General features: G+C 39.3%; 1 pseudogene; it reads right to left on the reverse strand.

The window, feature by feature from the left end:
- Positions 1–4981: 4981 nt before the first annotated feature.
- On the reverse strand, positions 4982–10220 carry LOC122141617 (annotated as a pseudogene).
- Positions 10221–23707: the final 13487 nt, after the last annotated feature.

Here is a 23707-nt window from a genome sequence, read left to right on the forward strand (position 1 = left end):
AATTTAATTAACCAATCAATGAAGTAAACTAAGGACAAAACAATAATAATAATAATAATAATTACAAAATCAACACATCACAAAAAAAATAAATAAATAAAAAAAACCTGCACAAAACATGCAGCACAAATAATCAATTAAAAAATCACCTGTGTGTTCATATAAGAAAAAAGTGAAATATGTAAAAGTTTTATGTAATAAGAATTTGATAAAAATTAAGGAGTTTATTTTATATTGAATGTTAGGCATGGTCACTGAGCCTAATTTAAAAAAGAGGAGAAAGTGCTTACAGAGTGGAAGTAAAGAAACCTCATCAAGCTGCCAAAAAGTTGAACTCAGTTGCTGCTCAAATTACAGAGGAATAAAACACTCCTGTCACTCCCAGGAAAGGTGTTAAACTGGTAGTGCTGAACAGGATGAAAGATGTAATAGACACACTCTGAGACCAACAAACTGTTTTTTTGCAAGGGAAGGTAATGCACTGATTAAATTATAACATTACATATCATCTTAGTCAGACTTACACTTTATTGACTACAAGGAAGCATTTGACAGCATGGATAGACAAACACTCTGGAGGCTTCTGAGAATCTGCCAGATATAGGGTGACCATATGTGCCGTTCTACGGGACATGTTGCGGCCAGGATTTTAATATTGCCTAAAACATCCAAAGCAGTTTGACCAATAACATGCAGGTATTATACATAATCGACCAATCGTGGGGCTGCGCGTGAGAAGATGAGATCTACAGGTAGGGTGACCATATGCACCGTTCATACGGGACACGTACCCGGCCAGGATTTTAATATTGCCTTAAACATCCAAAGCAGTTTGACCAATAACATGCAGGTATTATACATAATCGACCAATCATGGGGCTGCGCGTGAGAAGGTGAGATCTACAGGGAGCAATCAACAGGGATCTACAGGGATCTACAGGGAACAAGCAAAGTAGGTGCGAGAGCGATCCGAAAGCATAAGGAGCTGTCTGCTTTGCTCTCTAGCTCTCATGAATGTCGCACAACGATCGACCTGCAAACAGCCAAAACCTGGATATTTTAGGCTATGTTAAAATCCTGGCCGGGACGTGTCCCGTATGAACGGCGCATATGGTCACCCTATTTAGGCAATATCCTTGGAGATCGGCATCAACACCAAGATCAGGGTTTTCAACACTATTGTGAAGGCTGTATTGCTGTATGGAGCTGAGACCTAGGGAATCACAACCACTACCATTAAGAAAATCCAGATTTCCATTAACACCTGCCTCAGAAGGATCCTCAAAATCCATTGGTCAATGGGAAACTGAGGGAACAAATGAAACAGCAAACAGTGGAAGATGACTTTCTTTAAAGACTCTGGAGTTGGATTGGACATATCCTCATCAGGCCTGCAGACAGTACTGGAGGCAAACATGAAGAGAATGAACCATACGTGGGGGCAGATGGAACAGTTGGCACAGGATCGAGATACCTGGAGAAAACTTGTTGGTGGCCTGTGCTCCAGTCGGGGTTGCAGGAATAAAAAGTAACCTTTCCTGAATAAGTAATGTGTAATAATTTCTATTGGCTAATTTTTTATTATTATAAATTTAGCAGAGATGAACTGTTGCCTGCTAACCAACAGAAGTAATATTACTCAATTTTTATAAGTAATTAGTTGTGTAATGTAAAAAGAAACATTAGTTAGGGCTGTTTGGGTGACCATTTTATTTTGATAATGAACTGGCTGTGTGTAACAGAAGAGGTCTGACGGAAAAGGTTAGTGTGTACAATAAAGTTTAATATAGGTCACAGAAAGTACAGGTGTAGGATCCAGATAATGATGATATGGTGAGAGCAGTAGTTCGTAGAACAGTTCAAAGGATATGAATAAGAGTCTTTGCCTTTACAGGAGTTTGAGTGCACACAGGAGGGGCACACCTCAGCTATCCAGGAACTAGGAGGTAAAGGAGACACTTGGAGATGAAGAGACACTGGAAGGGAATACAGGAGGGCACGTAATGCAGGCAAGTATTCAAATGGAAGCAGTAGCAAAATCAGAGTCCTCTACGTGTATACAAGAACAGACAATGAGGGTGTCTGAGGTGTGTGCTTTTAAACATGCTGGTTGATAAGGTGCTTGATTGGTGACAGGTGCTCAGTACTCCAGTAATAGGGATCACTGTGATTGGGTGGTGGTGGAGCCCAGCCAAATTTTTACAGTACCACTCATCCACAGCCCACTCCTGAGGGCCGAACACCCCAACATCGTGGTGGCCTACCTCTTCCCCGAGGTGCCAGATGATCAGGATGGGCAGTATGGAACTCAGACATTAAGGCTGGGTCTAATATATTGGTCCTAGGTACCCATGAGCATTGCTCGTGTCAATATCTTTCCCAGTCTACGAGGTATTTCAGCTGACCACCACGGTGCCGGGACTGCAGAACCTCCTTCACCTTGTAGACCGACCCCTCATTCAGGATCAGGTGTAGAGGGGGGAAGAGGTTATCGGAACTTGAGGGTGATGTTGTTTAGAATTCAGTATTCTATTCAGGGCCTCAAGCCTCTGTCCTACTTGGCCACGAAGAAGAAAACTAGATGCAGCAGGGAAATTAGATGGATGGAACCTTGACCCAGCACCTCCTTGATGTATTCTTTCATGGCCTTCTGTTCAGGAAGCAACAGTAGATAGTTTTTTCCACAAGGAACTGACTCACCCAGAATGAGATCAATGGTGCAGTCCCATGATAAAATGTGGTTGTAAGCGGGAGGCTTGTTTCGGACAAAAAAACGTTGAAGGGGGCATAGCAAAACTGGAATGTCTATGGATTGCTTCCCAATGGAACTTTCAATGGAGGCTGAATTCACTGGAAGGGCCTCCGTGAGTTTCTTGGATGGTGACTGAGTCTTTCCAAGACAGAATAGGATTATGCTTTACCAACCACGGGCACCTAAGATGATGTCAGCAGTAGACATCTCCAGAACCAGAAGATGAATGTCTTCAGAATGAAGTTGGCCAAGATGAAGAGTGATGGGTCCCACATGACATCGTACATGTCTGACAGTGGTTTTCCTGTTATCGACTGGACTTTGGTAGACTGTTTCTGTGGTGGTAGTTTGTAAATTGAGCTGGCGGCAGGGGTTCCTGGAAAGTTTCATGCTAACCCCGAGTCGATAAGGGCTGATTCTGAAATAGAAACATCAGAGGCAGTAAGCATTACACAGATAGTGAGTGGTTCCATCTTAACGATATCAGGCTGAATCACACTCACCACAGGACATGGTGGCCAAAGGGGGCATGCCAAGATCATATGCCCTTGAGCTCCGCAGTATAAACAGAGACCCCAGGTTAGCTTTCTCTGCTGCTCAGTTGAAGATAACCGTTGTCCCTCTATAATCTATGGGTTCTGATGCTGGTTCTGGAGAGTAACTGGGCTCTGGTCGGCAGAGGTAGGAGGTCGTGGTGGAGACTGGTGTTGCTGCTGAACAGGACTGCATGTGGTTTGAATAACGGATGAATAGCTGAATGAATCTTTCCAATCCAAATGAATAATCATATGCAGCGAGCTGTAAACGAAGCTGGGGCTCCAGGCCCTGTCTGTAGGTAGTCAGCAGCAATTGGTGCTTGAGCCGATCTTCTGTAATGGAAGAGGTCTGATGCAACAGGTAAGTGTCTACAATAAATTTTATTTAGGTCACAGAGAGTACGGGTGTATGATCCAGATGATGATATGGTGAGAGTGTAGTTCGTAGAACAGTTCAAAGGATATGACGAGTGGAATAATCAGAGTCTTTGCCTTTAGAGGAGCTTGAATGCACACAGGAGGAGCACACAACTCAGCTATGAGGAACAGGATACACTTGGAGATGAGGAGACACTAGGAGGAACACAGGAGGTAATTAATGCAGGCAAGTATTCATATGGAAGCAGTAGCAAAGTCAAAGTGTCCTCTACGTGTATACGAGATCAGACAATGAGGGTGCCTGAAGTGTGTGCTTTTATTCAGGATGGTTGATGAGATGCTTGACTGGTGACAGGTGCAGGTGCTCAGTAATTCGGTGATAGGGATCGCTGTGATTGGGTTGTGGTGGAGCCTGGCCGATCTGTTACACTGTGCTGTTTGCTATGAATGTACTGTATACTGTGCATGAGCCACCGGCACGATCAAACAGCTAAAACATAAAATATTTCATAATTTTTGGTCATACAGTAAAGGCGTAATTCAAAGTGTTAGCAGTTTGAAGATTAAAGAATATTAGCAAAGATTATTAGAATTATTAGTTATGCGAACACTGTTCTGTTCTTATTTTGCTCTGGAACCTAAACCCCCAATATTTTTTTTTTTTTGTGCTAAGAACGAACCAAAATGAAAACATTAAATAATTTAAACGGTGTGTATCTTGCACAATGCTGAATTGTTCAAATACACAAAGTTAGTATTCTTCAGAGGGCGCTCGACATAATAAATGTAATAAAGCATAGAAAGACACTTGAAGCTCAGAGTGAGAAAACTTTATTAATAAAGGCAAGCAAATACAGATGACAAATGAACCAGCAGTAGTAAAGTGAGTAATATATTGTTTAATCTATCTGAGGGAAATATATATAATAATAATAAAAAAAAAAAAACAATAAAAAAACAATAATGCTTTCAAACTAGATTTGAAAAAAATATGACAGAAAAATGCAAAGAGAGAGCACTTCCATTTTCTTGTGTTCATGTTCTGCCAGTTGAAGAGCTTCAGTATTAAAGCCGTCTGATCTGCACAACAGTAACAACAATAAAACTACGAGACAGGTACATTTTAAAGTGCTTTACAGCCCATATGAAAGCTAACATTGTAATAAAAAAAAAATATTGATGAATCATGGTATTTATCATTAAACTCATTTTTTGTAACTTTAAGCATATATGTGAATGTTACTTTATGCTCTCCTTTAATAATTTTAGGTTGCAAATTATTCACTAACATCAAAAGCATAATACAGAGAATAATAAATGCTAAACAAAATAGTTATAGGAGAAATTGCATCACAATTTATGTTTGTGATGAGGGCTGTGGTTGATCATGTTCAGTTCTTCTGGATCTGATGTCATAAACCAGAAGAATGAAAGTAGCCACGCCCACCAGAGCAGAGAGGACCAATCGGATCACAGCTTTCAGTAGAACCACAACAGTGGACAGAGTCTAAGGAATAAAAACACCAAACTGAGATCAGCTCAGTCAATAAACATTAATATCAGCGCTGACATCAACTAATATCAGCTCTGTTGTACCTGAACATGTGTGACAGAGTTGACTGATGTCCAGATGTTGAGTCTGGTGGCTGATGGGATTGTTGATCACACAGCTGTAGCTGTTTTTATCCTGATATTCCACCTCCAGAGGTAGAGAGAGACTGATGCTGAGATCAGACACACTGATACTGGACAATAAACTGTTTCCTTTGTACCAGGAGAGAGTCACATGACCCACATTTAAGCCTGAACACACCAATGAACACGATGATGATGATGATGATGATGATGATGATGATGAAGATGAACAGTCTCTGCTGATGACAGGAACAGGCAGCCGAGCTGAAAACATGAGAGAACAAAAATAAATGAGGATGAATGAAGATATTAAAATAGATGAGGACAAAAATATCAAGAGGGTCCAAGACTGATCAAAAGCAGATAATTTATAACAATCTGATATAGAAAGTTAAATATAAACCTGGATGTAAACATAAAAAAAAAGTTAAAGAGTAATTTTAACAAATAAGTCACAAATAAGATACTTTGTTAGGTCTTTTTACCTGTTATAAATAAAACATCTCAGGTTACACATGTAACCATGGTTCCCTGAGAATAAGGAACGAGAGACTGCATCCTCTAGAGGGCAGAATGAAATAACGTCAATGAACTTGACATTGGCAGGCGGAAGCCTATGATGTAAGCAAAACGAGCGACTGCGGATATAAAAGTACACCTGTAGAACACATCATCCTCTTTTTTGTCTGAGGAGACACGGGCATGATACCAAAGCATGGCACAGAGACGCAGCGTCTTGTTCCCTCTCAGGGAATCATGGTTACATGCGTAACCTGAGACGTTACCTTTCCAAAGGGAACTCCATGCTGCATCCTCTAGAGGGCGCTATGGGAAACGGCATACAAATGCAGCCATGCTGAGGTATAAGTGCCGGGGTAACCGTTTTCCCAACTCAGGACTTGAGGAACAGCATCCCTACTAGCGAAAACCGCTAGGCTTTACGGTAGGCTCAAGCTCCAATCATCATAGACTAACTCACCCGCCAGAGTCTCTGGAGCTCTAAGAGTAGAGGTCTCAGCATAACGACTCTCTAAACCGAGAGGAGACCTAGCTACACACAACACCAGAGGCAGTTTGCGAGGCTCAAAGAAAAGAGCATACAAACTCGTATCACCACCCATAACGGAGCTCTGAGGATCGAAGGCTTCAGCATGAAGACTCTCTTAAACAAGAGGAAGCCTAGCACTTAACCCTCTTAAAGAAACTCTTTAAAAGTTGAGGCCTCAGCATGATGACTCTCTAGCACGAGAGGAGACCTGACTACACAGCGACAACACCTAGTAGCGAGGCTCATAAAAAAGGAGCCTACATTCTTTAGTACTGTCTACCGGAGCCCTGGAAAGCAGAGGCTCCAGCAGAATGAGGGTGCTTTCACATCTCTAGTTCGGTTCATTTGGTCCGAACCAAGGGCAAAACAATTATACATTGTAGCATTTTTCTGCTTTTTTGGTTCCTTTTCACACCACACTGACTGCTTTGGTCCGAACCAGTTGAAACGAACCAAAATGCAGTCACATGACAACATCCACATCACTCATTGGCCATGACGTATTTCCTAAACTGCTTTTCGATTGATCAGAATTTACATGCGGGAAAATTCACACATAAGAGGAAAAGCCAGCAAACAACACGGAGACAACACAACTATGGAGAGAAGACACCGCGGGCTGGTTTTGTCCCTGGCCATAATCTATTACATTGTTTGTATACACCACAATATGCAAACAATACATTTCTATAATGAAGCGCGGATGCGGCTTTGAAAACAACGTTCTAATGCACTGCAAACGGCGAGCGGGCATCGCTCGTAACTTCAAGCGGAGGGCATTAATCCATGAGCTGCTATGCTAAAGTGCACACTGTCAACAAACACTTCCTCATCCCATAATGCACAGCACAGCTGACTACGGCAGCTGGTTTAGTCCAAAAATAATCAGTACTTTTTGCAGTTGGGTCTGTTCGTGGTCGGATCATGTTCTCACCACAAACGAACCGCTCCAGAGTTCGTTTGAAAGCGTACCGAGACCACCTCTTTAAGCAGGTCTCGGTACGCTTGTTTGGTCCACCTTTGGTGCGCACCCGAGTGCGATTGCTACTTTCACACCTGCCCAAACGAACCGCACCAAAGGGGTAAACAAACTCTGGTACGATTCAACCGAACTAAATGAGGCAGGTGTGAAAGCACCCTGACTCTCCTAACAGAGAGCAAGTCAAAAGGAGCACCCTGCTCACCATAACCCTCCATGCTGAGGGAAGCAATGCTTCAAAGTGTGTTAGAACAGACACACTGGTTGAGTGGAGCCCAAGGACAGTGTTCCCATAGCGCCCTCTAGAGGACACAGTGTGAAGTTACCTTTCGAAAGGGAACAGGTGAAACTGATATTTAACTCACCATAGACAGTGAGATAAAAAAAAGACCTGCTGTAAATGTTGATCTGCAATTCATAAGTTCCAGTTTGTTCAGTTGTTGTGTTTGTGATGATCAGAGAACCAGTTTTGACTATCCAGCTTCACTCTGTCTCTGAATCTCCCATCAAGAACATCATAGACAGTAAAGCTGTCAACCTCTTTACTGATTTCAGCTGTCAAAGTCTTTTCAAGCCAAAACCTCCATTGAATCACATCATCATCCATAATTTCAGTAAGATCAGGGTTTATAGTGACTGATTCTCCCTCCATCACTGATATATCACCTTTATCATCAAACACACAAAGAGAACAAACAGAAACAGGGTTTGTCACAGATTAATACTGTTTAATAAAACAACAAAAATAAACAAAATGGTGAATGAATTAATTTCAGTTTGTCATAAAAAGGTGACTTTTTAAACTCACGAAAGACATTGAGAAAAAAATTAATCATGATATGGTTGATCAGTAGTTCATAACGTCCAGCATGTTGAAATCTAGTGCTCGTGATGGTCAGAGATCCAGTTTGAACGTCCATCTTCAGTCTGCCTCTGAATCTCTCATAAACGTGATCATCATATACATTGATGTCCTTAGCTGTTACATTTAGTTCAGCTATTAAAGTGTTTTCAATCCAAAGCTTCCACAGAATCACATCATCATCCATCATTTCAGTAAGACCAGAGTTTAGTGTGACTGAATCTCCCTCCAGCACTAAAACTGTATCTGTATCACCAAACACACAAAGACAACAAACAGAAAACGGGTGTTTCACAGATAAATACTGTTAAATAAAACAACAAAAAGAAACAAAATGGTGAATGAATTAACTTCAAGTTTGTCATTAAAAAGGTGACATTATAATTATTATTATAATTATTTTTTTTACTCACGATAGACAATAAGAAATAAATAAATCCTGATCTGGTTGATCCGTAGCCCATAATCTCCAGCATGTTTCAGTTGTGGTGTTTGTGATGGTCAGAGATCCAGTTTGATCATCAAGTTTCAGTCTGTCTCTGAATCTCCCATCAAACATCATCATATACAGTCATGCTGTCGGCTCTTTTATTGATTTCAGCCAATAAAGTGATTTCAATCCCAAATGTCCACAGAATCAGATCATCATCCGTTATTTTAGTAAGACCAGAGTTTAGAGTGACTGAATCTCCCTCCTTTACTGACACTAACTTCATTTCTTTTTCAGCAAACACACAGAGAACAAACACAAAAAAGGCTGTTACAGATTAAGACTTTTAAATAACTTTATTTCTGAAAGTAGAATGTTTTTAAACTGAGTGAATAATATGTGGATAAATTGTCATAAAAAACAATAGAACAGATAAAAAAGAAGCAAAAAAAGTAAATGAGAAAAAAATGTGGATATTGTATTTGTAACAAAAATAAGACAAAATATTTAACTCACCAAAGACAATGAGAGAGAAAATTATGCTCATGTGGTTTATCAGTAGTAAATAATCTCCAGTATGTTCAGTTGTGGTGTTTGTGATGGTCAGAGATCCAGTTTGTTTGTCCAGCTTCAGTCTGTCTCTGAATCTCCCATCAAGAACATCATCATACACAGTGATTCTATCTGCCCTTTATTGATTTCAGCTATTAAAGTGATTTCAATCCAAAACCTCCACTGAATCAGATCAGCATCTATTAATTCAGTCAGACTAGTGTTTAGAGTGACTGAATCTCCTTTCAACACTGACACTGACCTCACTTCATCATCACCAAACACACCTGAAGAAACAGAGTTGGTCACAGATTAAAGCTTCAAATATCTTCTAACACGGAAGCCTTACATGTTACCAGAACAGAAGCAACTGAAGCCATAAATACACATTTCAAACTCACCATCCAGATGCCAGAAACACAAACAGAAACATAACACATTTGAGAAACATTGTCTTCATCGTTTCTCTGAAAAGCCCACAATAGCAGTGCTAAACACCTCTGAAACACGACTGAACTGATGCTGTGTGTGTTTGTGGTCTGTCCTCAACAAGACTGAACCTCTGTCACAGTTTATTCTCACATGACCATTTCCTTTAACACAGGAAGTCATGAAAATTATAAATTATTTTTATATTTCAATATAAATTTTATATAAAATTAAAAATATAATATTTAAATCTAACTATATTTTAAAGTGAATGCTGACCCTGTATGCAAACAGTGGAAGAGTGAAGAGTTGAATGAGTGTTGGATTATATCAGTTTCTAATGATGTTTTGAGATGATCAGCTGCGTAGTTCATCAGTGATGCATGATAACAATATCTTGTTGGATTTTGACTTTTAATGAACTGTTAATTGATTCTTTTATTTAACTTAAATACCTTTTGTATGGAGTAGAATAAAAAAAAAATGTTTGTATATATATGGTTCATATTCAGCAGAGGAGAAAATAAAGAGACACTTCACCCACAAACCACTGACCTCTTTCAGCCTTGCTATAGATGCTACGCAGATCCTGCTTGTAGACCAGAAGACCAAACCACATTAGATGTAGAAAAATCAGACCACAGCAGGTTCAACTTTAACTCACAAACTGAGCTGCTTACACTACATCAGTGAATGACATTTAGCTTTTTTGCCAGTGTTGCATTGTATGTGAGGCTCTGATGAGCTGTTGTTCTCAAAACCACAAGAGAACATATACCTGGGTGTGTGTATATGTGACATGGGTGTCAAAAGTGCATTGTGCCTGCTGTAAACAAACAGAGGCCTTTGAGGATCCGACACTTAGAAACCCATACTCAAAATAAACAAGTATGGGATGGAGGATTCCAAAAGGACTCAACTCAGACAATGTTACCCAGTCTAGTAGCATAGACTTTGCAGACTTTTGTAAGAGCTGGGACATCCAACACATTAGCCTCCAGTACCCACAGTCAAATGGGGCTAAGGAGCGAGCTGTTGGAACAGCAGAGCACATTCTGCATCAGCATGTCTCTCAATTGGCTCTGTTGAGTTACAGAGCCACTCCAATTACTGCTACTGGAGCAAACCCTTGCTCAGGTAATGCTGGGATGCCAAATCCACACTACACTGCCCGTCCTGGAGAGGAATTTGCAAACATGTAATTTCAGTCCTCAGCAATTTGCTGGCAAAGACAAAAAAGCTAAAGCAGCTTACAAGTACTTACATTAAAAAAAAATAAATAAAATATAATGGTGAAGAGCATCAGACTTGTAACTGAAAGGGTTGAGGGTTTGAGTCTCAGTACTGGCGGGGATTGTAGGGTGTGGAGAGTGAATGAACAGTGCTCTCTTCCACCCTTAATACCACGAATGAGGTGAGACCCAAATTTGAAAATTAGCCCATAAATTACTCTTCTTTCAGACGAAACCAGTCAGAGTTGTATTAAAAATTGTCTTTGATATTTTCAAACTGTTTAATGCCACTCAGCTGGTGTTGCATGCATCAGTCCAAAAGAAGTTAAATAAAAAGCGCCCATCCATGAAAAAAAAAAAGTGTCTCACACGGCTCGGGGTGTGAACATAGGCCTATGGTAGGGAATCGATGCATTTTTGTAAGAAAAATATCCATATTCAAAACATAAAACTTTAATCTAGCTCACGCCAACATTTGTACACAGAAGCAATTCTAATTAGTGAATGTTATTTGTTTTGATCTCTCCCCTGCGCTTCGACGATCGTCACTTCTGAGCGGCGCATGCACAAAGCTGACCTCATATGTCATCCGCCCGGAACTGCTTCCGTTTACAACAGTGAGCGCAAGCTAGATTAAATTGATTATTACATTTTGAATATGGATATCTTTCTTATAAAAACACATCGATTCGCTACAGGAGGACTTTGTTCACCCCCGGAGCTGTGTGAGACACTTTTTTTATGGATTGGCGCTTTTTTATTTAACTTCTTTTGGACTGATGCATGCATTTGAATGCCCACTGAGTGGTATTAAACAGCTTGAGAGATCAAAGACAATTTTTTAATATAACTCCGACTTGATTTGTCTGAAATAAATAAGTCATATACACCTAGGATGACTTGAGGGTAATTTATGGGCTAATTTTCATTTTTGGGTGAATTAACCTTTTAAGCAAGGCACCAAACTCCCAATTCCTCAGGGTGTGTGTTCATGGTTTGTGTATTCACTGCTCCCTGCTGTGTGTGTGGCTAATTTTCATTTTTGAATACAAAGCACAAATTCTGAGTATAGGACACATACACTTTCACATTCAGCCTGTACACTAAACATCCTATTTGATCCAGACACAAAGTGGAGCTATTCTCAGACGTAACAGGCGTCCCATACAGTGGGTGGGGTCTACAGGAACTGATTCTGTAAAGTCTGACAAAGACGGACAGTTTCACACAAATACCACTAACACAACTCACACAGGAACATTCTGCACCAGTCATGAATGCAGAGAGTTCCAGCAGACCCTGTTTCTGTTCCCAAAATGACCTCTAATGGCAGGGTAATAAAACTACCAGTTCACTATAGAGACTAGTAGTGAAACACATTTGGTTTTCTCTCCCAAATAAAGAGAGACTAAGGTTTGTTTTGTAAGTAAAGAGATTTGAAATACATCTTTCTTTGGGAAATGGTATTCGTATTAATGATTATGCAGTTTTGTAATTGAACTAGCTTAAATGTCATTCTAATTTGAATTTCAGAATGAAAAATCTAGCAGATTTCTCTCTCTCTCTCTTTTTTTTTTAATAATAATAATGTAAACATTTACAAAGTATGTTTTAATAGTGTAAAGCTGTATATGTCATGCTCTGCTAAACTTCTGAATTCCTACAGGAGGCGCTCAACATAATATAAAAAAAACAAAGAGACTCTTGAACATTACAAAACTTTACTGATACAGGCAAGTACACATGGCAATGGACAGAAGTGAGATCTGTGTCTTATCTGAGAAAAATATAAACAATAATGCCTTTCAAACTGCATTTTTAAAATGCAGACACTGAAAACTGACAGAGCATGAGCTTTCTACTTTATATTTCAATACTTCCTGAAAAAAGATGAACATATAAAATTATAAATTAATAAATGGCATCATCAATCATATCTGTGATGTGGTGAATTTGTGCTTGATCTTGTTAAGCTCTTCTGGATCTGATGTCATAAACAAGAAGACTGACAGTAGCCACGCCCACCAGAGCAGAGAAACCAATCGGATCACAGCTTCAGTAGAACCACAACAGTGTTCAGAGTCTGAGGAATAAAAACATCAAACTGAGATCAGCTCAGTCAATAAACGTTAATATCAGCACCGACATCAACTAATATCAGCTCTGGCGTTCCTTGTAATTTGTGATGTGTTTGAGTGTTGTCCAGATGTTGAGTCTGGTTGCTGATGGGATTGTTGAGCACACAGCTGTAGCTGTTTTTATCCTGATATTCCACCTCCAGAGGTAGAGAGAGACTGATGCTGAGATCAGACACACTGATGCTGTGTTCTCAAAGTATATTGTAACTATTTTATTATAATATATTATATAACAAAGTATAGTATCATTATAATAAACACGATGATGAAGCGTAAGGTTGGGGGGCTTGTCTTTTAATGTGTGACACTTCGGAGCTGATCCTTCAATGTAAGACACTTAAACCGACGAGCCGAGCTGAAAACATGAGAGAACAAAGATAAATGAGGATGAATAAATAATAAATAGATAATAATACTATGTAAATAATAATAAATAATAATACAGAGATTTGCGATGCCTGGCACCTATCTAGTTGCCGCTATAATAAATAGATAATAATACTAAGTAAATAATAATAAATAATAATACAGAGATTTGCGATGCCTAGTTTGTAGAGTTACTGATGATGACAGGAACAGGCAGACGAGCTGAAAACATGAGAGAACAATAAAAAATGAAGATATTCAAGCAGATGAGGAAGAAACATTTAGAGAAACCAAGACTGATCAAAAGAAGAGCATTTAAAAAGTTTAATAGAAAGTTAAATATAAAGCTGAAAAAAACTATTTTGTAATTCTAGATACTTCCTTAGATTTACTTTAATTCTGCAATAAATAAATGAAACCAATAAAACACTCACCAGACAGTGCGACTGAAAATCGCCGTCAGTTTGTCAGTCCATTGTTCATAATATCCAGCATGTTGAGTTGTGATGTTTGTGATGGTCAGAGATCCAGTTTGATTGTCCAGCTTCAGTCTGTCTCTGAATCTCCCATTAAGAACATCATCATATACAGTCATGCTGTCGGTCTGTTTATTGATTTCAGCTAGTGAAGTGTTTTCATTTCCAAATCTCCACTGAATCCAATCATCATCTTTCATTTCAGTAAGACCAGAGTTTAGAGTGACCTTATGTCCCTCTATCACTGACACTGACTCCACTTCATCACAAAAACACCCTGAAGAACAGTTGGTTTTCAGATAAAACTTGATCACAAATTAATATCATGGTGTTTTTTTTCTGCTTCGCTTCGATATGAGAATAACAGTCTCTCTAACTAATGTAACCTCTCTAGTGTACCATGATATCAGAACAGAAGCAACTGAAGCCATAAAAAAACACATTTCAAACTCACCAACCAGACGCCACAAACACAAACAGAACAAAACTAATTTGAGAGACATTTTCTTCATTGGTTCACTGAAAAACCCACAACAGTGATGCTTAAAATGTCTGAAAACACTTACAACTGAACTGTGATATTTATCTGGTTGAATCCTCCCTCAACCGCAGTTAGTTTCCGCTCACACGTCCATCTCCTTTAACATCATGGCTTGAATGAAAACTAAAAAATAGTGAAATATTGGATTAGAAATCAATATCTACTGGTGTTTTAGTGCTGTGAGCTGTCTGACTAGGGGGTGTACAATATATATAAATATATATATGGTCAGTTTGAAAGTCTCACATTTGGTTTTTTAGTCACATGGTCAAGGAAGTGATAAAAGAAGATTGCAACTGTTGCAATATCAATATCAATATCACATTTGCAATCATGCTGATGTTTAGGAAAAGAGCATGCTTGCTCATGAGATATTGCTTAATTCTGTCATATGAGGCAAGTATAAAAAGATATTAAAGGTCATACAGAGTTTATACTCATATCTTGACTTTTGTGGCCATTTAACTTGCATTGCTTAAGCTACATCACCCAGTGAAAGCACATGCGAGGAGTTTATCATACTATTAGAGTTCTATGATTCCGGGTTGTGGAAAACACGGATGTTTTAACAATACAGATTGTGTCAAAGCAACTGTACAGCATTAAATAGGAAAATAGTGTCAATAATGCAAAATGACAATAGTGAACACTCATTTTTCAGTTAAAGCAATTCATCATTGAATTCAGTGATGTCATCATCCAGCTCAGTTCAGTTTGAAATAGTATCTATGCAATCAAGTCGAAGATATCGCTGGAAATAAAGTGTCCCCAACTAAGCAAGCCAGAGGTAACAGCGGCAAGAAACCAGAACTCCATCGGTGTCAGAATGGAGAAAAAAACCTTGGGAGAAACCAGGCTCAGTGTCAGAGGTGGGGGGGATGGGATGGGGGGTGCAGTTCTACTCTAGGAGATTTCACAGCAACCACAAACATCCAGCAGAAGCTGTTTATCCACTGACAGATCAAACTGTGCGAAACAAATGGTTAAATGTCTTTATATATGTCTTTAGAGTGTAATCATAATGTTTGCATATGTTGTTACAAACAAAATTCATCAATCAAATGTTAAGGAGAAAACACTTAGCAACCTGTAAATGTAATTGTTAATTTAGAGAAATTTTTATTTGTTTACCTGAGATATTGGGCTTTAGAAAATTTGATGAGAAATACTTAAAATTATATCAAGATCTCAGATTTGTTTTTTTTTTTTTTTTGCATATTGCAGATTTTGGCATTTTGCATACTGGCAAATCTAGGCAAAGCAACTCTTTTGAAACTCTGGTTGAAACATGAGTTTAGCTTTCTCTTTTATTCTAGAGAAAATGAAGTGTCGAGGCCTGGATCAGTAACAAGGCTTAGAAAAAATACACTGAAGACATTCAGTTTGAACCAACATCTCCAACGAGACCAACAATAAAAAAGAAAAGCCGGTACAGTGCCGGTAATGTCTGCTTGGAATGCTTGCATTCTTGTTTTATTTTTTTGTGTTAATTTTTGCTTTTGTATGTTTGTAACATTTGACTTACGTTTGGATTATTAGTGTTTTGTTTAATTTTTTTGGGTTGCGTTTTGTTTTTGCTTCAGTTTTTGGTTTGAACGACATGTTTCCTGGAAAGGGTGTGCAACGGTTTGTGTTTTCTCTTGTTTGGTGGGTGTGTCAAACATCAGCCCAATCAGCAGCAACATGTATATAAACCACGCAGTATAAAGAGACAGCTCGCACAATGTGATTAACATCAAAATAAATCACAAAAGAAAGTATATTGTTTGCACATGATTAATTAATAATAAGAGCACAAGTATAGATCTGGAACTTCTTTAAGTCTGTCTAAATATAATTTAGTAATTGCATTGTCTTCTGGTCCATATCCTTCACCTGAAATATTTGTCTTTTCATCCTGAAAATTTGGTGTTGGATCATGATAATTAGAAACCACAGTTTCCACAAATCCCTTCACTCTGTTGGATCATGATAATTAGAAACCACAGGCGTATTTTGCAGTATTAAGCGTATTTATGCCGAATTCTTCTAAAAGAACACAAAGAATGGCCTTCTCAGCTGCCATAGTTGCAACTCTTGCGTCATCAGAACAGGGTGTTCGACGCACTACCATTTTCCGTTTAAAAAAGGTTTTGTTTTTTTTTTTCGGGCTGAACGCAGCCTTGCTGTGGTCTCCGTTCACCACTGTAGAGGCTTACCGATTTATGACGACTTCCGCTTTTGAGAAACAGAAAATGGGACAATGAACGCAACAAATTCACTGATTATTTTAAAGAAAACAATACACATTTTACTTGTATTATTATTTTCCAAAAACGCGATGTTATGATTCCATAAAGAAAAAAAATAGGCAATGCATTAATACATAGTTAACAGAGTAAGCAAATGACAATTATAGTTGTAATTAAAAAAAAAAAAAAGTAAAAAACTTCCAGATAAAAAAATAATGAGCTTAAAAATAATATACGTTACAAATGATGTTTTAATAATGTGAAGCTCAATATGTTGCGCTCTGATGATAATTAATATACATAAAGTGAGTATTCCTCCAGGGGGCGCTCGACAAATGTAATAAAGTATGGAGAAAACTTAATTCATGAAGGTCAAGCAGATACATTTGAAAAAAAAAAAAAAAAAAAAACCTTTTACCAAATTATTAAAGCGTTATTTCATAATCTAGAATATTTATCATTCAGGATCACAATAAACTCATTAGTGGAAGATAAACTTAGAGAAATATGAATGACAAAAATCACATAATATTTTAAACAGTAAACTGTAAAAGGCAGATGCAGTTATTGTGTTCAAAATATAATTTGTGAGAAACAGAATCACAGAGTGTTTAATCATTGTTCAGAGCTGAAACACGTGTACTTCACCACCGTCTCAGATTCCTGTCAAACACAAACACAAAGAGTCAAAGGAGAAAAATAACCCTGATAAATGACAATTAGTGAAAGAAATCTGCTGCAAATTCATCATGAGAATTGATAATGCACTGGACCTGAACATCATTCAGAAAAAATCAGCAAATTTAGTATTATGGGATATAAATCAGTGTGTATTCTAGATTATAAATCTATTGTTGTAGCAGCTAAAAAGAGAGTGATTCTGATCAGTTTGATCTACAACAAAAGACCAAGATCTATAAACAAATTTAACAAAATTACACTGTCAGAGAGGAGAGAGTCATACAAAAAATGACCAAATAAAAGACAGTGACGTGAACAGAAAATGATCTTTAGTGGTTTGTTTTGTTTTAGAAACTTATTAAATGATTATTAGTGTAAAATACTTAAGAAATCTACTCCTATTATTATTGTGTAATTGTGACTCACCGGAGACAGTAACATGAAATCTGTATTTGATCTGTCTGTTTCTTCCAGTGGTCACTTCATAAGTTCCAGAATCTGTGGTTTTTGTGTTTGTGATGGTCAGAGATCCAGTCTGATGAATCCAGCTTCAGTCTGTCTCTGAATCTCCCAGTAAAAACAACACATATGTAAAGATCCTACTGGACACTCTAATGAGGTTTAATTATGAGCAAGTTGTTCGGTCCAAATGTCCAACATTATCAGATCATCTATCTGTACTTTAGTAAGATCAGTGTTTAGAGTGACTGAGTCTCCCTCCATCACTGACACTGACACTGACTTCACTTCAATCTGAATCACCAAACACACCTGAAGAACAAACAGAAGATGAAGACTATTAAATCACTAAAAAGTCTGAAATTCAAAATGATAATATCTTGAATGGAACTCTGAATGAAGCCTCATTTACTAAAAATCGCTTGACTCCAAATCACTGGTTCCAAACAACTGATTCGCAAAAGGTTTCAGTGATTGTTTCAAAATCACCAGTCACTACTGGAAGTATTGGAACTCCCTTATCAGTGCCCTGAAGCTTATTGAGAAGCACCCTCCCTGTATTATATCTGTGTCTCGTCATCCTCTGAGGCAAACAAACGTGATCAGACAAAACAATGCTGTCTTTCGTGTGCTTCATCGTACACACAACAAGACCTCATCTAGAGGCCTCTTCATGCCTGTTTAAATACTCACTGAATAACTAAACCTACAGCTTTATAGTTCAGCACATACAGTATGAATCAAGTGCTCTACAAGTCTGTGCTGTGATATGAGAGACTTAAAAGTCACGGTTAAATTGTGTTGCTATGGACAATATTTGAATGCAGCAATTGAAAAATATGAGTCATGTATTCCAGAATGAAACATAATAAACGCTAACTCCAGCTCTGCTGTACCTGAACATGTGTGACAGAGTTGACTGATGTCCAGATGTTGAGTCTGGGTTGCTGATGGGATTGTTGAGAACACAGCTGTAGCTGTTTTTAATCCTGATATTCCACCTCCAGAGGTAGGAGAGAGACTGATGCTGAGATCAGACACACTGATGTTGGACAATAAACTGTTTCCTTTGTACCAGGAGAGAGTCACATGACCCACATTCACCACTGAACACAACAATGAACAATTTGATGATGATGATGATGATGATGAAGAACAGTCTCTGCTGATGACAGGAACACAGTAGAAGAGCTGAAACATGAGAGAATATATGAACAGTAAGTAACAATAATTAAGAGGCTGTTGTGTGTTTTTAGTTAGGGTCAGTGTTTAAATCCTCGTACTGGTACATCTACATCTTAATTAATTTCTCAAGATTTGAAATAGATTCATATTTAAGATTACATTGTCAGAGAGGGAAATGGCATACAAAATGACAAAATGAGAGACCATTTAAAAACATAAGGACAAAGTACATAAATGCGACTGTGCATGTGATCTTACAATGGTTTTGTTTTATAAATGTTTATTTAACTAATTATTGTGTGTAAATACACCTAAAGAAAAATTATTAGTATGAAGCTGGCAGCACAAAATGACACTCCGGTAACTGTTACTTACCATAGACAGTAACATTGAATATGGTATATGATCCCCTCTGCTTCCCACTGATTGATGTTTACTAGGTATAGAGTCCAGAGTCTGTGGTTCTTGTGTGTTTGTGATGGTCAGTCAGATCCAGTCTGATGATCCAGCTGTGCAGTCTGTCTCTGAATATCCCATCAGGACCATCATATAAAGAGATGGACGCGCTCTACTGAGTTTAGCTATTTGAAAGTTGTTGTGATTCCAAATCTCCACTTGATTATAATCATCGGTCTGTATTCCAGTAAGATCAGAGATTTAGAGTGATTGAATCTCCCTCCATCACTGACACTAACTTCACTTCATCTTTATCACCAAACACATCTGTAGAACAACACACAGATTATTCTGTTTAAATTATAGACCCTTTAAAATACCTCTATGATGGATTACTAATATAAACTCCCCCCCGGTTGAAAATGACAAAGCAATCAATTTCCAAACCACAAAACTGATTAATAATTGCATCTTTGTGGTGATTCTGAATGAAAATCTTCAAACTGAAACTAAAGCTGCTGTGCTGTTTTGAGCTTCAGTGTTAATTTATAGAACACACAATTTCGAAAATGTCTCGGTTACATATAGTAACCCTCGTTCCCTGAAGGAGGGAATGGAGACGTCACATTGGTGACCGGCGACGAATTGGGATACCACGTCAATAGACCAGTGTACTTTGAATGTAAACTAAACGAGCCAATGCACATTGGCATGCAATTATTGCATCCAGCTGCCGCTGATTCACAACATGAGTATAATAACGGCAGCAGGTGCAATGCATACCAGGTTTTTGCTGGAGAGAGCCGAGCCGGTGACCCACCTGATTAGGCGGGTTATACAGCAACCGCGGCGACAGGACGTGACATCTCCATTCCCTCCTTCAGGGAACGAGGGTTACCATACTAACCGAGACGTTCCCTTTCAGTCGGATCACTCTCGACGGTCACGTCGGTGACGACGAAATTGGGATCCCTACCAAAGTGCCATGGGTGCTGCTCCTTCCAGTGCCCTGTGTAAGCCACCTGCGCCCCTATTAGGTGTAGGCCGGGGCTCGAAACAAGTAGTTTCACTCACCATTGTCAAAGCACTACCTCACTGGGTGAGACTGGATAACACTGGGAAAACGGACTGGAACAGGGACACTGCGGAAGCCCCATCCTTCCCAAAGGAGTTTTTGGGAGCAAATACACATATAGCATCTGTTTAGGTGTATATGGAGAAATTGGAGGTGATTGTAAACCCTCTCGGAAGGCATCGAAGTCTGCCGGGGAAACACGGGCTCTAAGGCTATACCGTGGACTAACACATACGAATACCGCTCAGGTCTCAATATGGAACCCAGCCTTCCAGGGTTCTCATGGATTCATCGTGAAGGCCCTGTGCCAGACGTTCCACCGTGTCCGGCTGCCGAGGGTGATGGAGGATCTCAACAGGTTCTACAGTACGGACAACTCTGGAGCGATCAGTTTTAGCAAGCCGACACTAACCGGGGCCTCTCGGTGCCACTACCAATTTGAGGTGAGAACACAGGAGGGATACCGGCTCTACACGAAGGCTATAGAATCTAGCGAAAGTGTTAGAGGTCGTCCAGCCCGCAGCTCTACAAATATCTGTCAGCAAGGCGCCACAAGCCAGTGCCCATGAGGATGCAACACTTCTAGTTGAGTGAACTCACAACCCGGACGGGCAGGGCACACTCTGTGGCTGATAAGCCAGGGTGATGGCATCCACAATCCAGTGGGCCATCCTCTGCTTAAAGACGGCATTCCCCTTCTGCCAGCCTCTGTAACAGACAAAGAGCTGGTCTGAGGTCCTGAAGCTTTGTGTCTAGTCTACGTAGCATCTCAATCCTTGGATGGGACAGAGCAAAGCCAGGGCTGGGTCTGCCTCCTCCAGGGGCAGCGCCTTGCAGGTCTAGCCCACTTGGTCTTTGAAGGGTGTAGTGGGAACCTTGGGCTTGTAGCTAGGCCGGGGCCTCAGGATTACCTCGCCAACACACGAAGCTTCCGAGAGCGTGCCGAACTCGTAGTTCACAGCTAGACACAGTTTGAGCAGAACAATACTAACGCTCCAGCTCTGAAGCGATAAGAACTGGTATTGCATTGCACCTGCTGCGCCTTAATGATACTCACGGTTGTCAGCAGCAGCGGATGCAATAATTGCACTGCCAATGTGCATGGGGCTCATTTAGTTTACATTCAAAGTAAATTGGTCAATATCGAAAGTGATATACCAATTCGACCATACAATCACGAGACACGGGCAGTGAGAGTGACGCAACGGAAAGACTTAGAGGGAACAAACGATACATAATCACATAAAGACTTCATGCCATAAAAAACGACCAGTTCAAACTGGGGCAATTCAACCAGATGCCACAAACACCAAAAGAGCAAAACTAATCTGATTGCCATTTTCCTCATTGGTTCACTAAATATCTCTTGATAGTAGCCCTTAAAAATGTCTTCAACACGAGTGTGAACGGTGGATTTTTAATCTGGTTGTGTATAAATCCTCCCCTAACCTCCATCAAAGTTTATTTTGCAGATATCCATCCTCTGTTACATCATAAAAATCAACAAGATTTTGCTGATCTCTTACATTTTCAAACTCAAAACCAGGAAAAAAAGACAAAGTTCAGGCGATCAACAAACAGCTTGTCTGAAGCAATTTTAAGTCAAAGTTTAAGTCATACCAGTGCACAATTAAGCTGAAATATAATCATTCATAGTGGTCTCTGTCCACACTAGGGTTTTCAAGTGCTTTCCAAAAGTCTGAAAATGCTTAAATGTGAAATGTATTAAAAGCTCATGGATACTATGTGGCACCCAGGTTACACTCAAAATCATCATTTCATGTATGGTCCAATACACAAATCACATTTTGATGTTTAGAAGCAAGAGAATGCTCCTTTTAGTGGTTTTGCAAGCTAGCTGGTGGTGGCTTCTTTCATTTGGCTCCTGGACCTGTCTTTAGGTTCTTTTTAAAAATATTATTAAATATGTGTATCTTTAATGTAACATCATATACTGTATCATAGCATTTCTTTACCAACTTCACAATCTCTATGCTTTCTCGTATTGTCCTGATGACAGGCAGACGAAGCGGACAACATGAAAGAATAGAGATAAATGAAGATGAAATAGAGATATTCAAGCAGAGAGAAAGAAACATCAAGAAGAACCATGGACTGATTCAACAGATGTGCATGTGATGCAGTGGTGGAATGTAACGAAAGTATTGTACTTCGTTACTGTACTTAAGTAATAATTTTTTTTAATCTAGACTTTACTAGTAAGTAAAAAAAATAATGCATACTTATACTTTTAGCTCAAGTAGGTTTTTCAGAAATTATCTGTACTTTGTACTCCCTACATTTATTAAAATGCGTGTCGTTACCATCCTTCCTAATCTGTGCATAAAAAAAATTTTGGTCGACTGACGTTTTGGCGTTGCTGGCCAATGCACGTTGAAACAGATCGGAGATCTGATTTGGTCGTGCAAGAACTGGACACGCGCAGCTCAGCGCGCGTTTTTGAAACAACACAAAGTCGGAACTTATGTAAATGCGAGAGAAAAGGGACACGGTGGACACCAAATATCAAACATGGACGAAATAGAGCCAAACAACGTCGACTTGAGGCTTGATTGGTTGCCTGTGCCCTGCAGCTCTGATTTAAAGCAAGTTATTTGAGATTTAAAATAGGGCTGGGGCGATGTATCGCATGCAATTGTCACAGCGCATTTCGTCAGTAAAGCAGTTTCCCTTGATTACCGCTAAATCTCATCACCTGCTTCAATGGCGCGGCATTAATATAACAGAGCCGTAGATAGCTTGAAAAGCTACGCAATATCGCGTATCATTATCGAGAAGGCGATTCATCTGGCGATAATGACTCGATATGCGTAGCTTTTCAGTGATCCTACGCTCTGTCTATTAAAATGCCGCTCCATTTGAAAGCAGGTGATGGCGGCGCCGATTTAGCGGTAATCAGGGAACACCGGCTTTAACTGACGAAATGCGCGTGACACATTGCATGCGATACATCGCCCAGCCCTACTTTAACCGGTTCATAGAATGACTCCTGGCGTTTTGCAAATGTGTCAAGTGCCTACCTCAACGCAAAGTTACCGTGTTGGCGTTTAAAAACTCCTCCTCAATTTGAAGAAGGAAAAATATAGAGGTAAGGCATGCAATGCTAGGTATTAATATGTAAGTTTACAAACTGCTATGGGACATGGTGCTATGACTGTTATAGAAAACGGATGTCAACATAACAAACGATCACACCAGTATAATATTTGTTTGACGGAAGTTGTGTTAAAAGGGGCAAATCTTTAGGGGTTATTAGCACAGCAGGGACGATTAGCTGGCTAGTCCGTTACATTTTTGGAGGAGAG

Source organism: Cyprinus carpio, chromosome B22, assembly GCF_018340385.1.
Source record: "Cyprinus carpio isolate SPL01 chromosome B22, ASM1834038v1, whole genome shotgun sequence".
In the NCBI taxonomy this organism is placed as follows: Eukaryota; Metazoa; Chordata; class Actinopteri; order Cypriniformes; family Cyprinidae; genus Cyprinus; species Cyprinus carpio.